The following is a 19,423-nucleotide window of genomic DNA, read 5'->3' as shown; positions in this document are numbered from 1 at the left end:
TGCCAGTCACGACACCTTTCAAAATTGTCAGCCCTTCAGAGAGATTTCATTCTCAGGGTATGATCTTCAAAACAGCCTCACTCATGGTTTCACTGACTATAGTGTTGCTTTCTCTATAATATTGAGCATTGATATATTACACACCACAGGCACTTGTTCCTTTGATCTCTAATGGCAGCACTATGTGTAAACCATGTCCCACTTCTAATCTCAGTCTGTCTGAATACAGACACCTTCCTGGTAGATTCTAATCTGCATCCACTGTCCATGCTATGGTATGTGTAGCTTTCCCCTTCCTTCCACTTGGTCTCCTCTGTCCAGGCTTGACCACTTTTGCATTCTGTGAGACAGCTAATCTGAGGGTGCTGTCTATTGTGGGTTACATGTACCTTTTACATACAGTCCTGCATTAATACTACAGGCTGTATACCTTCCTGGATTCTATTGATTAAAAAGTCTCCTGAATCCATGCTAAAACAGAAGTAACCTCTTTGGTGACTGATAATGTTGGCCTTCAATTGGTACTTGTTTATCATTCTGATTAGAACAAGGATGAAGAGGGTAAGGGGATTTAAAGGGAGCAAACATCCTTATTTTTAATGCTGTGAGTCAGCATATCAACCTATGGGTTTGTGTTTGCAGCAGGGGGGCAAGGCAGATATTCTTGATCACTTAATTCCTTTGGGTTGGTGGAGGGAGGCCCCAAAGATGTCTGTGACCAGGGCCCCAAAAGTGCTTAAGATGGCCCTGCACAGAAGGGCTGAAAGAGGCAATGCATTCCTGGAACTGAGGGACCAGTCATTGCCACTCCCTCCTAGGTGACTTCTGGCGGAACATCGTTTCAGTTTGTACAACGCTGCAGAGGCGTAGACATGGTATAGCCTGAGCAGGCAAGGCCCACCCAAAATCTGTAAATGCCCACTCAGCAGTGCTGTGTGCGCATTTACACATGTGAATGTCACTGCAGTGGTCCCAACTACATTATCTTCCGGCCTCACTTGTTAGACAATCTTGGCTATGCCTCTGGGGCACTGTAGCAAACTTTGCATAAGACTTTGCTAAAATGGTCAAGGGTCAGCAGCAAAAGATGGACCATTTTATGGGATTAAGAGGCAACGGCCCAAGATACCTCAAGCGCAACCTGAGGAGGCCACCGGGGTACTTTGGAACCTGGCACCATCACAATGGATTGGCTGATGGATGCAATTACGGATTCCTGCACATCCTTGGAGAACAAAGTCCAGAGAGTGGTAGAGGAGGTGTCCCTGATCTGAGCAGTTTTAAAGAAGGTGAATGAGAGGGTGACAGAGGTGGAGCAGCGCGTCAGTGACCTGGAAGATCTAACGGCCGAGTTGCATGCCAGAATGTGTGTGCTGGCAGCTGCAACGAGTGTACTGGAAGACAGAGCTGAAGATGCAGAATGGCGCTCAAGAAGGTGCAACGTACACCTTCTTGGAATACCGCAGTGGGAAAAGGGACAAGGCGTGGAACTGATTCTGGAAAAGCTTATGCTTGACATGCTCCAGATTAGGGACCTCCCCAAATGGTTCACTATCGAAAGGGCCCACAGGATACCTGGGAATGAAACCTCAGTAGGGGCTCCCCCTCGGGCTATCATTGACAAATTCCTCAATTACCAGATGCAGTGCTGTAAGTTGCCTGATGACAAGGGGCATGTGAGATCGGCAAATCTAGGATTCAAATTTTCCCAGATTTAACACAGGTGGTGCAACAATAGAGGAAAACCTACGATGGGGTGAAGAGGAAGTTGCAAGATCTCAACTTCAAATGTACTATGTTTTGCCTGGGAAAGTTAAAGGTATTAGCACTCGGGAGATCCTTCTTTTTGACTAGCCGTAAGGATGCCTGGGACTTGCTAGAGGGAATGGGACATGGTGGCTCAGAATCCGCTTGTCCTTATGCTGCTTCAGCTGGTATGGGCACTAGATACACTATGGCCTATGTCGGGACCATGAGGGACTGGGAGAGTCCTGGTGAACCAGGACGGGACATAGGCACTGGTGAAAGATCTGGATATATCTGAAACAGTCTTTCCCTCAGAGCTGGTTCAACCCAGATGAGCGCATGTGTACTGCTGCGGATGCTTGTGAGATGGGACATGGTGGCTGCCTGGTGTTAAGGGATGGTTTATCTTGAAGTTTGTTAAGGTGGGGGTCAACGACTGGGTGGGTGAGGGTGCATACAAAGTGACCTACATATGAGTGTGATGGCACTCACCTGGATGTGGAGGGGGATGACTGTTCAAGTCGGTTTCCTGGTGTAGTTTTGTGCTGTTTACATTCTGCTTTGGGGTGGGGCTGGGCTTTCCCCTGAGGTGCTTCTCCCCTGACTTGGAGTGGTTTTCCTGTGGGGGTGAGTTGGGACGTGGAGAAAGACTCTGCTGGGATGGGTTGTGTTGGGCCTGTTGCCCAGTAGTGGGAGTTTGGGGATATGCACCTGGGAGTTGGGGCACCAGTTGCAGGGTGGGGAGAAGGGGTACAATGTCTTTGTTCTTCTTTAGTTTTTGCTCTTGTCAGATGTGGAAGGGATCAGAAGCTGGTGCTCTGACCTCCGTGCTTGGATATTGGGGTAATGTTTTCTATTATGAGTGATACTTCACCATGGCTGCATTGACCATCAGTTGGAACATACGAGGGATTCACACAGCGATCAAACAACATAGAATACATTCATACTTAGTGAGGCACAAAGTGGATATAGCGGTCTTACAAGAATCTCTCCTGGTTGAGACCAAACTGTGCAAAGTGAGAACTAGTTGGAGAGGGCATGTAGTAGGCATTCTGTTTTCCTCATATGCATGTGTTGTGACTGTCTAGGTGAAAAAGGGGGTGCACCACACCATGATTGACCTGGAGTCGCGATGTGTGGGGATAAAAGGGAGCCTATTGGGAGGGTTGTGTTCATTTTGGGAGCGTATGTGCTGTGAGAAATTTGAGGGCCTCCTCACTTTCTTTTCCCCTACTTCCTGTACTCAGGTGGCCAGGGAAAGGCCATCGCTTTTGGGTCCCGACGCTGGGGTGGATATGCGAGGTACAATCACCTGGGTGGAGGAGACTTGGGGAGTCAGGAGAAGACGTCCGTAGGTAAGAAGTGGTATCCTACATTCCCTTTTCAGAATGAAACTTCAGTCCCAGAAGCCTTTGTAGCTTGTAGTCCAACCTTTCCCTTTCCTTCCTTTCAAAATAACCCTCAGAATTGCCATTGTTATACTAGGACAAGGAAGCCATCCACTAGGAGGGCACCACATTATTTAGGCAGGTTAAACAGACATCAATCTCGTCTTATTAATACAGGGGAATATCAGATCCATGATAAGTCAAGGAAGAAACAATTGGGAATGAAACCCCCTTCCATTCAGTCGTTACCTCTTTTCCACACACAAACTGCCCCACAATCATTTCCCTTTAAGACTCGGACGAAGAGGAGGCAACTGGGAGTTATGCACACTCCCATTCATTCACACCACTTTGATACTGGGATGAGGAAGAGGATTGTAGAGGAATACCATTGGAATGGTCAGGCATGTCCCACTAATGGATTCAACTATAGTCAGGCAACGGACATACACCTGCAACCATTTAAGGAGACACAGGTTTATAAAATGGAAGACCAGCACAAGCAGATGAGAAACCTGCCAAAACGGCTGGCAGACGTGGAGCAGGCTGGAGCGGGGCCAGTGAAAAGGACATCATGTGTTGCACAGGGGTGAGGGACGTACCGGGGCATGATCGGGCCATGAGAGGGTGGAGTCACCTGCAGTATTCTGTGCCATGTGTCTAGAAACAGAGCTGTGGGACACTGCAGCAGGGTTTGAAGACAGCGAGCGCTGGATACCGGAGCTTGCAAAGAGTTCAAGCGGAGCAAGGAGAAGCAGGACAGAAGAAAAAAGATGCCCTGGGAGCGAACGTACCCCAGTGAGGGTGAGAAAAAGAACACTCATAACGGGGTGCTCTGGGAGATAGAAAAGGGCATATGAAAATACAGAAGGAACTGAAACTTATGTTAATGGTGGTTGGAAACAGAACTGAGGAATTTTGAATTCCCAACAAGCTGCAAAACAACTTTAAGATTGCAACAAGAATGATTGAATACCAAACTGAAGGATAGATATGAAAAGTATATGAAAATACGGCATGAATGAAAGCAAAGTGATGAGCACCTATAAACAGAATGAAAGCAATTGATGAACATTTGTAAACGAAGTGAAGCAAGTAATGAATGCTCATGAATTGAGTGAAAATAAGTGATGGACACTAATGGGCAATGTGAAAGCAAGGTGGAGAAAAGGATGAGCACCACGGAGTGAGTTGTGTGAAATACACGCTGTGATAAAGAGAAGAGAATGCCAAGAAGGTACATCATTTAATGTTGACTGAGGATACAGTTTAAGCAAAAACCCTGTTTTTGCAAAAAACCCTGAAGGATTCTATGAGCTATAAGGTATGCTAAGAAGAAGCTGAAGTAAGGGTGAGCCCAAAGATACCAAAAGGTATGGAAAACACATGGATGTAAAACCAAGAGACAGTTAAGGAGAAGCAGAGTTAAGTGCCAACTAATGATACAGGTGCATAATGAGGAAACAGAAGTTGGTAACAACCTGTAAGCGTTATCGGTTGTGTGACCTTTAATGGGTGGACCGTGTGGTCCAACAACTGTGCCTAGGCCGAGTGACCCTTTTGGAAGAACCAAGAGAACAAACAAGAACAGAACAAAGTGCCAAGGGTTATCGGTTGCATGACCTGTAATGGGTGGACTGTGTGGTCTGACAACTACACCTAGACCAAGTGACCTCTCCTTGGAAAGATCCAAGGTAAGCCAATATACAAAGGCTGCATTGTATAACAAGTGCTGAAGGGATTAAAGAAAAGAACAATCTGTATGAACTTTTGAGAAACCTGGATGGTTACAAAGTTGAACTGGAATTATTATTGAAAGCCAAGAGATGTTGTGAACTGTGTTGAGCACTTGGGGAAGGGAAGCCCAAGGCCTTTTTGGAACTGTATTTTTCTCTTGGGGAAGTGGACTCCGAGGCCCTTTTGGAACGGTTTTGAACTTGGGGAATGGGAAGCTGAAAAGCAAGCCATGAGCTCGAAGAAACTCTGAACTTTTATTTTGAACACTAGGGGCCTCATTAGGAGTCCGGGTTCGGGTTCCCTGAATAGGGAAATACCGGGCCATTCCGACCTTGGAAGACCCAGTATGTCCCCATTCAGGGAACCCGGACACGGACCATCCCCATTCCCATTCGAGCCCCCACAGGGCTCAATGGGAATAGGGAGGGAGCTAACAACAGGCCCGTTAATAACGGCCCGTTGTTAGCTCCTTGGTCCCCTCGCGGGACCCGCAAAGGACTTCTGGTCTGACCAGATGTCCAGAGCGGGTCCCGCGAGGGAACCTCGTAATAGGGCGGTATGGGTTTAATGGCGCTGGCACCTTTAACGGCGCCATTAAACCCATACCGCCAGGGTCCTAATGAGGCCCTAGCTCTTTTGGTTGCTGACATCCCTACATATTGTATATCTTTAGCTGTGAGGGCAAGCATAGGTTTTGGACACACACAGACTTTTGAGTTGAACTTAATGACACAGACTATCCTTAGTTTCTTTAGGTAGGGAAATACCACCTCAGCATAGGGCAAGTTAGGCCTTACTCCATCCTGACATAAAGGAAATAAAGAACTTTATTCAGAAAAGTGAATCTGTGTTTGACTTCATGATGCTTTCACAGCGCCAAATGTGAACAAAGGAGAATTCTTAGATGCAATGAATAATATTTTTTTCAACACAGGGAAGACTCTGTGCTGTGGATGGGGGAATTTAAGTGCATACTGCACAATGCAATGGATGTTTGTAGTAAGGCTTCAAGGCCATCTGAAAGGGTGTCTAAGACTTTGCTCAGGGTGATATCTAAGCTGTAGCTTTGTGATATCTGGAGATTGCACCATGGGAGTGAGCTGTGCTACTCTTACTATTCAGCCGTGCACGACTCCTACTCGTTGATCGACTATGCCTCCTCGAATGAGGAGGCGATGGACCTGGTGGAAAGGGAAGACTTTTCTATCGGACGTTATCTGATCATACTGTGTTGGTGTTGGAGCTGAGGAAAGATACACGTTGACCCCTGAATCCTAGGTGAAGACAAAATAATAGCATGCTGACTGACTCAGTGTTCCCGTCCTCGTTGGCTGATGACATTCGCCACTTCCTTGACACTAACTGGGGGGCAACGGCACATAGACACGCAGAGTGGGAGACACTGAAAGTCTATGTAAGTGGGTTATGCATCTCAGCGAAGGTGGGGGTTTGGAGGGCACTACTGGGCACGGTCACTCACCTGGAGGAAGAAACTACGGTTCTTTACAGGAGAGAGGGTAGTGGGGATAATGTGCGCCCAACAAAAGTGGCCATCAGAAAAGACCTAGAAGAAGCACAAAATGCTCTTGCACCCTTTGACTATTCTGGTCGTGTGACTCGACTTCATGAGGAGTGGGATAAAGCGGGTAGACTGCAGGCCTGGTTGGTGAACAGGGAGAATGGAAAGCACTCCTGCAACGGTTCTTGTGACTCGAATGGTAGGTTGATTATGGATCCACAAGGCATTCGCGATGTGTTTCTGGATTTCTATCGGAAAATGTATGCCCCACGTGACTCATTTGATGGTGCTGCTGCAGTGACATAGCTGGAAGAGGCGGGCTTGCACCGCCTGCTGGAGGAGCAGAGTGAAACCCTGGGAGCCTCGATACTGCCACAGGATGTGGAATGGGTTATTGATAACCTCAACTTGGGTAAAACCCCAGGGGTGGACGGCATGACTGTGGACCGTAGAGGGCTTCTAATATGCTGCTGGTTCCTAAGCTACTGGAAGTGTTCTTGGAAGCACTACTGAAGAGGGAAAATCCGCCCAGAGAACCACCCAACCGGAAGAACTAGCAACAACATGGCCGCCGATCCTATGAATTTATGCCAATCCCCACTGCTCCAGCAATGGACAACTACTGCAAAAGGTACCCTACCAGCCGATTGTATGCCCCCGCTACAACGCAAACTCTGCCTAGAGTGGATGAAGAGACACAGGACAGAGCTGGAGACAACCGCATGGACAGGCTTGACTAAAGGCATTGAACCAAAAATGCCATGCCGTAGGTCGTTAGAGACATCCCAATGATATAGCCATGTTAGACATGAAGCACACCAGCAATCTGCGCAATTGGACACACACGCATCAATCTACACAAAGAACACATACAGTTCGATGAGATAGAGGACAATGACACATATACACTATCAGTATGTTTATTATTTTGTCATTAGGCTTGCTATAGCACCGCAAGAAGCAAGAAGAGTTTGTGTATACGCTTGCAGATGCTCACATGCAATTAACCCTATGGAAGGGCAGGAGAACTCAAGGCACCTGACCAACCGTAAAACTCTTACTAACCTATGGACACTATGAAAACTCCAAAATAGAAGCCAGAGCAGGCTTTAGGAGAATACAGTAGGCTGCAATGGTCTTAGAGGATCCCAAGGCACAAGGTGCTGTGCTAAATCGAACAATCCCTGGTGTGAGCAACAGGCTGCCAAGGTCACCATGTTGCAAGGCGACATCCCACATCCCGAGCCAAGGTGGCTTCGGCTGCAGCAAAGAATATTCCCTGCAAAATACATGTTAATTCTAGGTAATTGAGCTTGCAAGAGTGGTCTCATACCATGTGACTCGGTCGAGCTGAGAACAAGCCAAGACTCGGAAGCTGGGAGCGAGCTACCGTCCCATTGCCAGATAGCGACTCACAACATACTCGATACCTCCAGCCACCTCGTATGATGGGAATGGAACGCTCTAATGGCATTAGCCATCCACACACAATTGTAATATGCAGATACATAGTTGCAACTTGCAGAGACATAGTAGACATGTAGTGGGAACAGGTGTATCGCGGGGTGGGAACAGAGCTAGTCCCAGACTTGGATGCCCGCAGCCTGACCAATCAGGACACTGGGGTTTGAGGGCAGGTGGTGAGGGTTGCCAACCAATTACTGGACTTCCCTACTGTAATATTTTTAGAAATAGTAACTTTCGGGGATGATCCGAGTACACCACCTGACACAGTAACATCCAATAACAATTCTTATCTATAGGGTCCTATACTGGACCTACTACTCAGGATCTAATCCTGGGCATTGGTAAGTTTTGGAGGGAGTCTGCTGAGTGACGATGGTTATTGCGTCACGAGGATACAAAACTGGCCTGCGAGCCAGAATGCGGTGAGATGTGCTTGGATCGCTCCTAGCATATGACCCCTGTGTGTTTTGCATAACAAACCTCATTACTCTTGCTCCTTGTGTAGACCTCAACTTCTTTGGGACCATGGAAGGTGTTAGGGCCTTCCATGAACTGGGAGGCTCTGCAGGCCCCAGAATGTACCCTAACAAGTTGGAGGCCCCAGCGAGATCGTTTGTGACGTCACCCGGCCAGGTGTTGCCTCCTCAGCCATCGGACCTCAGAGGACTGCAGGACCCTCACGGGAATTGAAGAAAACCAGATAGCGCAACTGGAGATTGGTCATCGGGTGCCGACTTCACAAATTATCCTGCCCGCGTTTGGCGAGTTGTCCACGCAGTCCAGAGAGGGGCGAGACGAGCCGAAAGAGGGGAGTCAGTGGCTGAGCCGCGCCGGCAGGCGTCTAACAACGTAAGTGTGGTCCATGCACCGAGCAACCCAATGTTGTGTGGGTGGGGGGATGTGTAAATAGAATGAGGGGAGCGTCATTTTGTATGATTTTTCCTTTTCAATGTTTAAGTGTTGGGTGGCACTCATATGGTGGTCAGGATTGGAGCGGAGGTGGAAGTCCCTTTTCTATGTCTAACAAGTGTTCTGGTTGCGTCGTAACGAGTTCCTGTGTTGAGTAGGATCGGACGCTCTACGCGCTTGGATTGTGAATGAAATGTAGATGTGGTGCACTCCTATAAGTTGGAACTTTTAGTACGGTGAATAGGTGAAGTATTCCTGTACAGATTAGCTGGGGCTATGTTATAGTACGGAAGGTGAATTAGCAGGTTAAGTCTCCCTGGTGAGAGATGTATCATCCGTTAGGTGATGCAGCAGGTGCAGTTTAATCACAAAGAGATGATGAGAGGTTGTAGAAGTATACTCCACACCTGGGAGGTGGGAAGACAGCTGTGGAGATTTTGCGGGTCTTGGGTTGGGATTGAAATAATACGTTGGCTTTCTGATTAGTGCACAAAGTGTTTTATCCTTATGTGAACCTTAGTTTGGTGATGTCACCCATAGGCCATTGCATAGGACCTTGCATTGTGAACAGGTGAAGGATTAGCAGGCTGGCATTTCTTATTGCTAGACAGATGAAAGAGCGGCAGTGCGCAGGCGGCACCTGCTCACGATTGAGATGGTTTGCCAAACTACAGCACCTCGGTGAACGCAGAGCAGTACAAGAGTGCGCCGCATAAGGTGCAGAGCGGCGGAGGCTCGTAGAGAAAAAAAAAAGAAGGGGAGACAAACAGCATACACTGCACTGCATAACCTACAAATTTCTTTTTTCTTTGCATTGACAGCGGAATCCTTAATTAGAGGTCAGGTAAAATGCAAACTGGTATAGTTCCCCACAGAAGGGTAGCAAGGGAAATGTATAGCGGATCAGGAATAATATTACCCCCATCCAGCACATGTGCAGAACCTTACCCCTCTACAAGGATAGGATAGTTAAGTACAGTGTACAATGGTCTAATGGTACAGCAGGGAAGGTAATGAGACCATGGATGCATAGCAGCAGTTTCTCCCCAGACGTGCTGCAATCACTACTGACCCACCTACAGAACACATACAAGGGGAAGAAGTTAGCTAACAAGAAGTTAGCTAACCGTTTGGAGTTATATGACTTATGGCGTATGTTCCACGAGGACAGGCCGTGGATGATGAGCTTACGGGGAATGAAGTAGGAGGGCACGGACTCATGTATGCCACCTCCAGCACCACCCAGTGTCACCTCTGATAACGCAGAGGAGGAAAAGCAGGGCTTCTACCCGTTAAGGGACCTAGACGAGGTAAAGGAGCCACAAGAATTAAAGGCAGCGGAAGGGTATTCAAATCCCACGTATAAGCCACCCCCATATGCCCCAAAAGTGTACGCCCCAATTGTCCCACAGCGAGGAAAGGGGGAAAAGGCTGACAGCCCAGGCCTCGATGAGGAAGGCCTATGGCGCACTAAAACGGAATTTGCAGGGATAGGCCCACGCTAATGGGTAGCGGCACAGGTACTGTTGAAGTTGCAAGGGGTGACAACAGGGGAGGCAGAAGGTGCAACAAAGGCAATATAGGAGTTGGAGTTGGGACGGTGCTGTAGATGAAAGGCCACACATGGTAAGTAGGGAGCAGCAGCGGCAGAATGCAGAAAAGAAGTTGGAGGAGGAGAGGAGGGAGCGAAAGGAGACAATACTAAGGGGACTGGAACTACAGGGGCAGGAACAGAAGGAGCGGTTGGCATTATTGGGAAAGGAGCGGGAAGGGGCAACTGAGAGGGACACAAAGTAGCAGAAATGGAGGAAGTGGGGGAGGAGGTAGAAAGAGAGGATAGCCCATAGGGCTTAATGGGAATAGGGAAGGAGCTAATAACGGGCCCGCAAATAGCGGGCCCGTTATTAGCTCCCTGGTCCCAAAGTGTCTCCGGCTAAGGGACCTCGGAATGCGGCGGTAGGGGGTTAACGGCACCGGCATCCTTACCGGTGCCATTAACTCCTTACCGCCACACTTGGAATGAGGCCCACTGTATTCTGGGAACACGGCATGGATAAACTGGGGGTTTGGTGAGCTAACTAATCCAGTATCCATAGATGTAGGGGTTAGGCAGGGCTGCATTCTGGCGTCCCTGCTATTTCTATTATACATTAATAGACTGGTGCCTATCTTTTTAGAAGCTGCGAGAGACGCCCCAATGTTAGTTAATAGAAAATGGAGCCTGCTGTTGTTTGTGGACGATGCAGTATTGCTCTCAAAAACTCTCAAAAACTCTGGTTGGCCTGCAAAACCAATTGGGCAAAGGGCTTAAGAATCAATTTTTCCAAAACCAAAACCATGCAGGTGGGTGGGGTTGGGAAAAAGGCCACAGCATGGGCCAACTTTAACCTGAACGGTCAGCCCCTAGAGTCCGTTGACTCATACACATACCTGGGGCTGATCTTCTCGAACAACTTGAAATGGCAGGACCAGATAGCAAGGTCTTCACTTTCGCATCTGCGTCAGTGTGGCCTTATCAGGAACCTGGTGATAAGACTGGATGGAGAGGCTCTTTCGGTGCCCCTAAAGATTTATCAGGCCATCCCAGGGATAACATATGGCGCTGTCTAATGGTGAGCAAATGACTGTACCACGATTCAGACAGCAGATAACACATTTTTGAAGGCATTGCTGGGCCTACCCTGCAATGCGCCATCCACCCCAGTGGCATGTGAATTTGGACTTATTGAGATGCAATATGCCATCATGATGCATCCAGTGTTCCACACAACCACAGATAGCAGTGTCGCAACCGCAACTGCAACCACAGCAACAATATAATACTATGCAGCAATTCACAACTCAATTGGGAGGAGGGTATGCGGAAATGGGTGGTAACCAAACAAACTATAGAGGAAGGGGAGGGTTCCAGAGAGGGTGTCCAGGAGGAGGATTCAGGGATTACCCACAGGGACAGGGTGAAGGAGGAGTAGGATTCCCATGGCAAATGCGAGAGCCACCACAGTGCTTGACCTGCAGACAACTAGGGCATATCTCCCGCAGATGCAGAAGCAGGAGGATGCAAACAGGATGGGGCGAGCAAGGACAACCTGGATACCAGAATAGGTAGAATGGGCATTACATGCAAGACATCCAACAGACCGGCTAGTCAAAAAACACTCTCCAACAAAACTTATACCAAACCCACGTGCAGCAACAGACATTACCAGTAACCCAAAACATACAAAACATACAAGCACCACAACCACAACAGCTACAACCACAACACATCGCCCGCACCATGGTCCCAACATGCACAACCGGTACAGCAGTTGACACAAATACAAGATGACTCCCCACAACCCATGGACACAGCAGCAAGGATGGGTGGGGACTGGTAGGACATAACCCTTACACTGTGAATGGACAGTCATTGTACCCCCAATAGGACAGCCCACAGACAAACTTGTTGTGTCCCATCCTTTCAGTCACACCTAACCCTGTGGAGGAAACTTGCATATGGGTGGCTATAACTGACAAAATGTTTTCCTTACTGGTTGACACTGGGGCGACTAGGTCATGTATACGGGAGGGAAAATAACCATTGTCAGGCAATGCTATGAACACTCAAGGATTCTCTGGGGCTCGCAGTGTGGTTCCTTTTACTGATAACATCTCCTTTTCAATAGGAGATCACGATTTATCACAACCGCACTTTACTCCAAGCAGGCACCTGTAAACATATTGGGATGTGACATAATGAGCAGACTGAACATGACCATCTCTTTTACGGATAAAGGAATAATTTGCTCCACACCAGGGACTCACATGCTCACAGCTAGGCAAATGCTTCAGGCATACTGTGTACAATGTGTACAGAGGGGAGAGCCTGTTGATGCAGAGGTTTTTCAGTACGGGACAGACATGGCTCTTGCATCGCTGCGTGGAATTGCAGGGAAAGTGTGGAAAAGACCAGGGGAGTACCTCTTCTGGCCAGAAACACCAGCCGAGGAGAAGGAGGGAGCATTTCTATCAATAGACATTGAAGGGATTGTGGCAAGAGAAGAATGGATTTCTATACACGCACTAGATGACGAGGGGAAGGCATAGAGGGCCATTATAGCACTACCAGAAGGGTGTCACTTAACACAAGTGTCCGATGAGGAATTGTTCTAACAGGTAAAGGGAAGCAGCAAGATAATGTTAGTAATGAGTGTGTACATCTGGCTATGCATAACATACAGAGAGGTAGCACAGAAAATGGCAATGGCCTTGGAAGCTCCACCTCCCTTCTGCGAGGAGGATCTAGCGAAGGTGCCCCAGACGCTATGGACTACCAGTCCGTACGACATGGGTTGCATAAAAAGCATAGGAGTGCGGATAAAACTGAAACAACGAGCCATTCTACCCAGGGCCCGACAATACCCCGGACCAAAGAAGCAGATGAAGCCATCTATGAGACAATCAGTGTCCTTATCGACAAGGGTATGTTGGTACCATCAGAATCTCCATGCAACACTACCCCATTCACAAGGCAAATGGGGGATCATGGCATTTCATACAAGATTTGTGTCCCCTTAACCACATTGTAGAAGGAGAGTACCAAGTAGCAGCTAATCCTGCACCAATCCTATGTGGCATCCCAGCTGAAGCTACATGTTTCACAGTCATTAACCTAAAAAATGCACATCCCGAGCAAAGGTGGCTTTGACTGGAGCAAAAAATATTCCCTGAAAAATACACGTTAATTCTAGGTAATTGAGCTTGCAACAGTGGTCTCAAACCACGTGACTTGGTCGAGCTGAGAATGAGCCAAGACTCGGAGACTGGGAGTGAGCTACCGCCCCACTGCCAGACAGTGACTTGCAACATACTCGATACCTCCAGCTGCCTCGTATGATGGGAATGGAACGCTCTCATGTCATTAGTCGTCCACACATTATTGTAATATGCATACACATAGTTGCAACTTACAGAGACATAGTAGACATGTAGTGGGAACAGGTATATCTGGGAATGGGAAAGGAGTTAGTCCCAGACTTGGGGGCCCACAGCCTGACCAATCAGGACACTGGGGTTTGGGGGCAGGTGGTGAGGGTTGCCAATCAATAACTGGGCTTCCCTACTGTAACATTTATAGAAATAGTAACTTTCTGGGATGATCTGAGTACACCACCTGACACAGTAACATCCAATAACAATTCATCTCTATAGGGTCCTATACCGGACCTACTACTCAGGAGCCAATCCTGGGCATTGGTAAGTTTTGGAGGGAGTCTGCTGAGTGACGATGGTTATTGCATCACAAGGATACAAAACTGGCCTGGGATCCAGAATGCGGCGAGATGTGCCTGGATCGCTCCTAGCATATGACCCTGTGTGTTTTGCATAATAAACCACAGTAACTCTTGCTCCTTGTGTGGACTTCGAATTCTTTGGGACCAGGGCAGGAGTTAGGCCCTTTTATGAGCTGGGAGTCCACGGAACCTTGGCACGGCTCTGCCGGCCCCAGAATTTACCCTAACACTGGTATTGGGTGGGCTTCCTAGCTCCATGCTGAAAGCTCTGGTGGTGGTTCTTCCTAAGGCCAACAGGGACCCTTGTGACCGTGGCTCATACAGAAGTCTGTCCATGACTAATGTGGACCGTAAAATCTGTGCAAGGTCCTTGCAGACCACCTGCAGCAGGTGATAGGGGACATGGCACATGCCGATCAAACAGAGGCTCTTTCTTATCCTGGATACGTACAGGGATGCTGGTGAGGAAATGGCAGTGGTTAGTCTTGACTCGTATAAGGCATTTGAGCCTGTGGATTGGAATTTCCAATGGATGGTCCTAGAGAAAGTAGCACTAGCTACGAGATTCATACACTAGGTGGGGCAACTGTATGAGGGTTCCACATTTAGGGTGTGTGTTAATAAGGTTGTCTCATCATCATAGAGAATAAGCAGGGGAACACACCAAGGGTGCTCCCTATGTCCCATCATTTTTGCATTGGTCATTGGACCCCTGGCAAGGGTTCTCCGTAGGAACCATGAAGAGGCTGAACTGCAGGTGAGTGGGAGGATGCACTGCGTTTCCTTATACGCAGATGATGTTCTGCTGTATGTCCGAGACCCGGTTCGGAATTTGGTATCACTTCTCGTGTCAGTGCAGGAGTTTGGGATCTTATCCGAATTGGTGATTGTGTTAAATCGGTTGTTTGCATGAGACCGGAAGCGGTGGTTCCCTGCTTCATGGATTTTGGGCTGAAAGTTGCCTCAGATGGCGTTAAATACCTTTGGTTCAATGTGAGTACAAATTGGGAATGCATTGATCTCACATACACATCATTATCACATACACATTATCTGTATATCTCCCCACGATGCATATTATCTAGTTCTAGCATGCTGTCCGTCTCTATGTATGTAACTAAGCCATGATCATATTGTGTATGTAAATAAGCCATGATCGCTCATTGTAACCAGCGTCACAATGCCCCTGGGCTGCTGTGCGCTAAACAAATGTGAATAAATAAATAAATACAAAAAACAAAATGTGGACCATGGGATGGTGGTGTTTGATAAATTTGAAAACGTTTGGATCCAATTCCCAATGTCGGTAATGGGGTGAGTGGCCCTGTCTAGGGTGATTGCACTGCAGAGACTGTTGTATATCCTACAGGCAATGCTGATGCCAGTGCCAGGGGACTGCTTTTGTAAACTACATATGAATTTTGGTAAGCGTTTATGGAAGGGAGGTACACTGAAGATTGTACTGGCCGCTTTAGAGCTTCCAGTAGGAAAGGGTGGTGTTGGGGCACCCGATTTTCAAGTGTATTACTAGGCAGATACACTGCAGCATCTGGTAGATTGGTTTTCTCCACCGCTGGTGGAGGGTCTAACGTCTATGATAGAGGAAATGTGTAAGCTGTGGAAAAACTGACCGACATGCTGATGGTGCGGGGGAGGACCGTTGGACCCTTCTTTTGCCAGTGGTCACGCTGGCATGAAGTATGGGCACTTTTATAGGGCCCCTCTTCCTGATGCCCCATGAGGTCTCATGGGAACTGCTGTACTGAGATACATGTGAACCCTCATGGCCTTTGAGGAGGGTGGGGCTGTTGACCCTCACACGTTGTTGTGGATGATACATTGTGAGGGGAGTTGCCAAATGTTGTTATGGGTACAAAGTCTTTGTTTTCCATGTACATGTTGTGGATACTCACGTGTGAATCTAAAATGTGGTATATCATGCCTGGTTGTAATACGAAAACCGATATAAAAGAAGCTTAGAATACGAAACCCCTGAACTGTTCCTTTTCCCCCTAGCCCATTCAACCTCACCACGGCTAGTGAGCTCATAGCCAGACGTATTCCGGGTCTTGTAGTTCTGGGAACTGAGCTGCTAGCAGGCTTCTGGCACTCAGAGGAAGATCAAAGGACAGTATGTATTGCAGTAACTGAACCATTTAATGTAATGGACTTTACCAGGTTTGAACAATTCTAATGATTGTATATTCTGCCTATATGAATTTTGAGAACACTGAGGTATTGAGTAATACTTTTAGAGGACTGTTTTTGAGTGAACATTTCTGCTATTCCATGGGAAGGACGATATTTTTCAATTTGAGTATTTGTGTTTTTAATCTTTTTGTAAATGTTGTAAATGAATGGGTGTGTATGACATGGTTCCTTTTATATGACAATCATTAAATAATTGGATTGTTTGCATTTATCTGTTTGTAGATGATGCGGACTCGGTCATGGGCTTAGTTTTAGGGGGGCGGGGGTGTTTGTCCCCCCAACTTTCATGGCACACCACTTTGTCCCCATTCCTTTGGCTGGGGCACCTTTTCTTCTGATGTCATGTCCCCCCAACATTTTCTGCACAGTTACTCCACTGGACTCTGCAGTAACAATACCACTGTCACACGCATGAGACCGCTGGAGTCCCAGATCAGTTTGAAACGTGAGACTGTGAATCCCAGTGCTGTGCTTCCCTTCCCCAAACAACAGTAAAGACATTAAGAAAATTCAACATCAAATGCTGTCTGTCCTTGCATTAGAGGCCCTACTGTGCCTTGAAAATGTGACCTGCTTTCTGACTGCTTGCGTATGTTCTGTTCCTCTCCAGGAGGCATTGAATGGTTCTGTCAGGCAGCCTGTGATTTCATATCATATGCAATGGGTTTTTTATTTTGGCAGTCCCCCGATCCTTCTGCTGAATGGTTCAGACCTTGTTCCCTGTGGGGTTTGGAACAGGTTGCTCTGCCTGATGGTGCAAGATGTAAATGATACCATTTTCATGTCTGATCAAATGAGGTCTGCATCCTTACCACATGTTATAATATTATTGGCTGCAAGAATAGAAACACATTTCCTTCATATACTTGTTTGGAGGATGAAGTTTCACCAGGATGCACTCTGGGAAGTTTGTAATCTCACTCCTGATCTGTCGCTTCTACGATAAGTCACTTCTTGGTTCCTAGAGTTTGCACAGTCACTTATTTCCTAACCAGTATCCAGCTGCCCTATTTCGAATGCAATTCCCAGGTTCTCCATAGAAGCACTGACATGTACAGAGCTACCCTTGGTGGAATGATAGTGCAGTCAAGGACTGATCAGCATATGCGACTGGTCTATGACTCTGCCTCATCTGAAGTGATGGGTTTTTCTCCCTCTTCTGCAATCTGTTGCCTCCTCTTCTCTTCCTTCTAAAGGATCTTAGAGGCTTTGATTCCTACATACTCCTGAGTAACGGCACGCTTCCTCAATATACCTTTATTGTGACATCTGCAGCTGTGCTTTGATATTTGTTGTGTGGTCTTCATTATCTGTATTGTCATTCTTGTGGAGGATCACATGCCTCGTTTCTGGAGTCCCTTTAAAACTGGTGTTGCTCGAAGGTCAAATCTTTCTGCGCCCTGATATTGTGGGGGTGTTGCACTCTGGGAAGTTTGTAATCTCACTCCTGATCTGTCGCTTCTACGATAAGTCACTTCTTGGTTCCTAGAGTTTGCACAGTCACTTATTTCCTAACCAGTATCCAGCTGCCCTATTTCGAATGCAATTCCCAGGTTCTCCATAGAAGCACTGACATGTGCTTCCTTCTAAAGGATCTTAGAGGCTTTGATTCCTACATACTCCTGAGTAACGGCACGCTTCCTCAATATACCTTTATTGTGACATCTGCAGCTGTGCTTTGATATTTGTTGTGTGGTCTTCATTATCTGTATTGTCATTCTTGTGGAGGATCACATGCCTCGTTTCTGGAGTCCCTTTAAAACTGGTGTTGCTCGAAGGTCAAATCTTTCTGCGCCCTGATATTGTGGGGGTGTTGACTCCAGCTTGCACTCTGTGGGTTGCAGGTGGTCAGGCTATGCACGCCTATGAAAAATATGGTCCTGTGAGAATCGTCTGTGGTCTTTTCATTTATTGTATTTGTTGTTTGGATAATATGCTTTAGTTAGTGTTTGCAGATTGCTCTCTATTTTAGCATGACCCACCTTCTTCCCAGAATAGGGCCTGGGATGATGAGCAGCAGGAATCAGTGTAATGAAGACTCCTGGTAAACCACAGCAATACCTGTGCTCTGACTGACGGATGCTTGCCCTGCTGCTTTTTGTTCTCCAGCTGTTCGGTAAGAGATGCTTGACTGCTGTATCATTCTATGCTGTAAACTGTTTTGCACATGAGGGAAGGGAAGCTTGACCTAATGCTTGTTGTGATGTACCTGCTACTTGTGTGCGAGGAAGGGATGTGCCGCTTCAGTAAAGTTACATTTAAAAGTGTACATTCTATACAGATACTTATATAAAAAATGGCAAACTCAATGCGATCCTAAGGTTTAGACTTGTATTGTCACCAAACATTATATAACAATTGATTGAACATGGATGACTTGCATGGAGCCACAAGCAACACGTGTTTCAACCCACATGGATATTTTTCAAGGCCTTAATATTTATGTCTAATGATAATAATTAGGGTTTCCTATTTTAGGGATTTATTTTATTTTACTTCCGGGAGTGTTTTTCTAGTGTTTTCAAAAGATTTCAGAATCTGTGTTTATCAGTGTATTCCCGTTTGCCCCCTTCAAAAAATTACAGATAACTGTTTTTTCCAGTGTAATCATACAAATATTCTTTTATAGTTTCATCGGGTGTATAACTAAGATAATGTCTCTCAGAGCACGATAGTATGAACACTTTCAGGAGAATAAAGATGAATGTGTTAATCCAGTAATATCTAACATTTCTACACATCAAAGTTATTTGTAGTAAATCATGCAATTCTTTTTCAGGGAGTCTTTGCCCATTTTTGCCCTTTTTCTTCCCATGAAAACTTTGATTTGTGAAAACAACCTTTCCACATTTTAGAGACTTCTAATTTTAGCAGCTAAGGCATAGTGTGATAAAAGGATTGGCCCGAGAGCACTCACTTTGGTGGGGATAAGGATAATTTTGACTGTCAAACAAAATAAACTTCAAGCGCATAATAACTGTTTATCAAGTGCTGCTCACTATAAAATGAGAAGGGAGGGAAGGCCACCAGGGGACGCCGGCAAGATGGCTCCATCTCATACGTTGACACGTGAAAAGGCAGTCGGAACATAGTGCCCATTGAAGGGTCTAACCCGCAAGTCTGGAGGTCCCTCAGGAGCTAAAAAAACATCGCCATAGACAGCGGAT

Source organism: Ambystoma mexicanum, chromosome 10 (assembly GCF_040938575.1).
Source record: "Ambystoma mexicanum isolate Mex_15411 chromosome 10, UKY_AmexF1_1, whole genome shotgun sequence".
NCBI lineage: Eukaryota > Metazoa > Chordata > Amphibia > Caudata > Ambystomatidae > Ambystoma > Ambystoma mexicanum.
The sequence above is the reverse complement of the archived record's forward strand: the minus strand, read 5'-3'. Positions refer to the sequence as shown.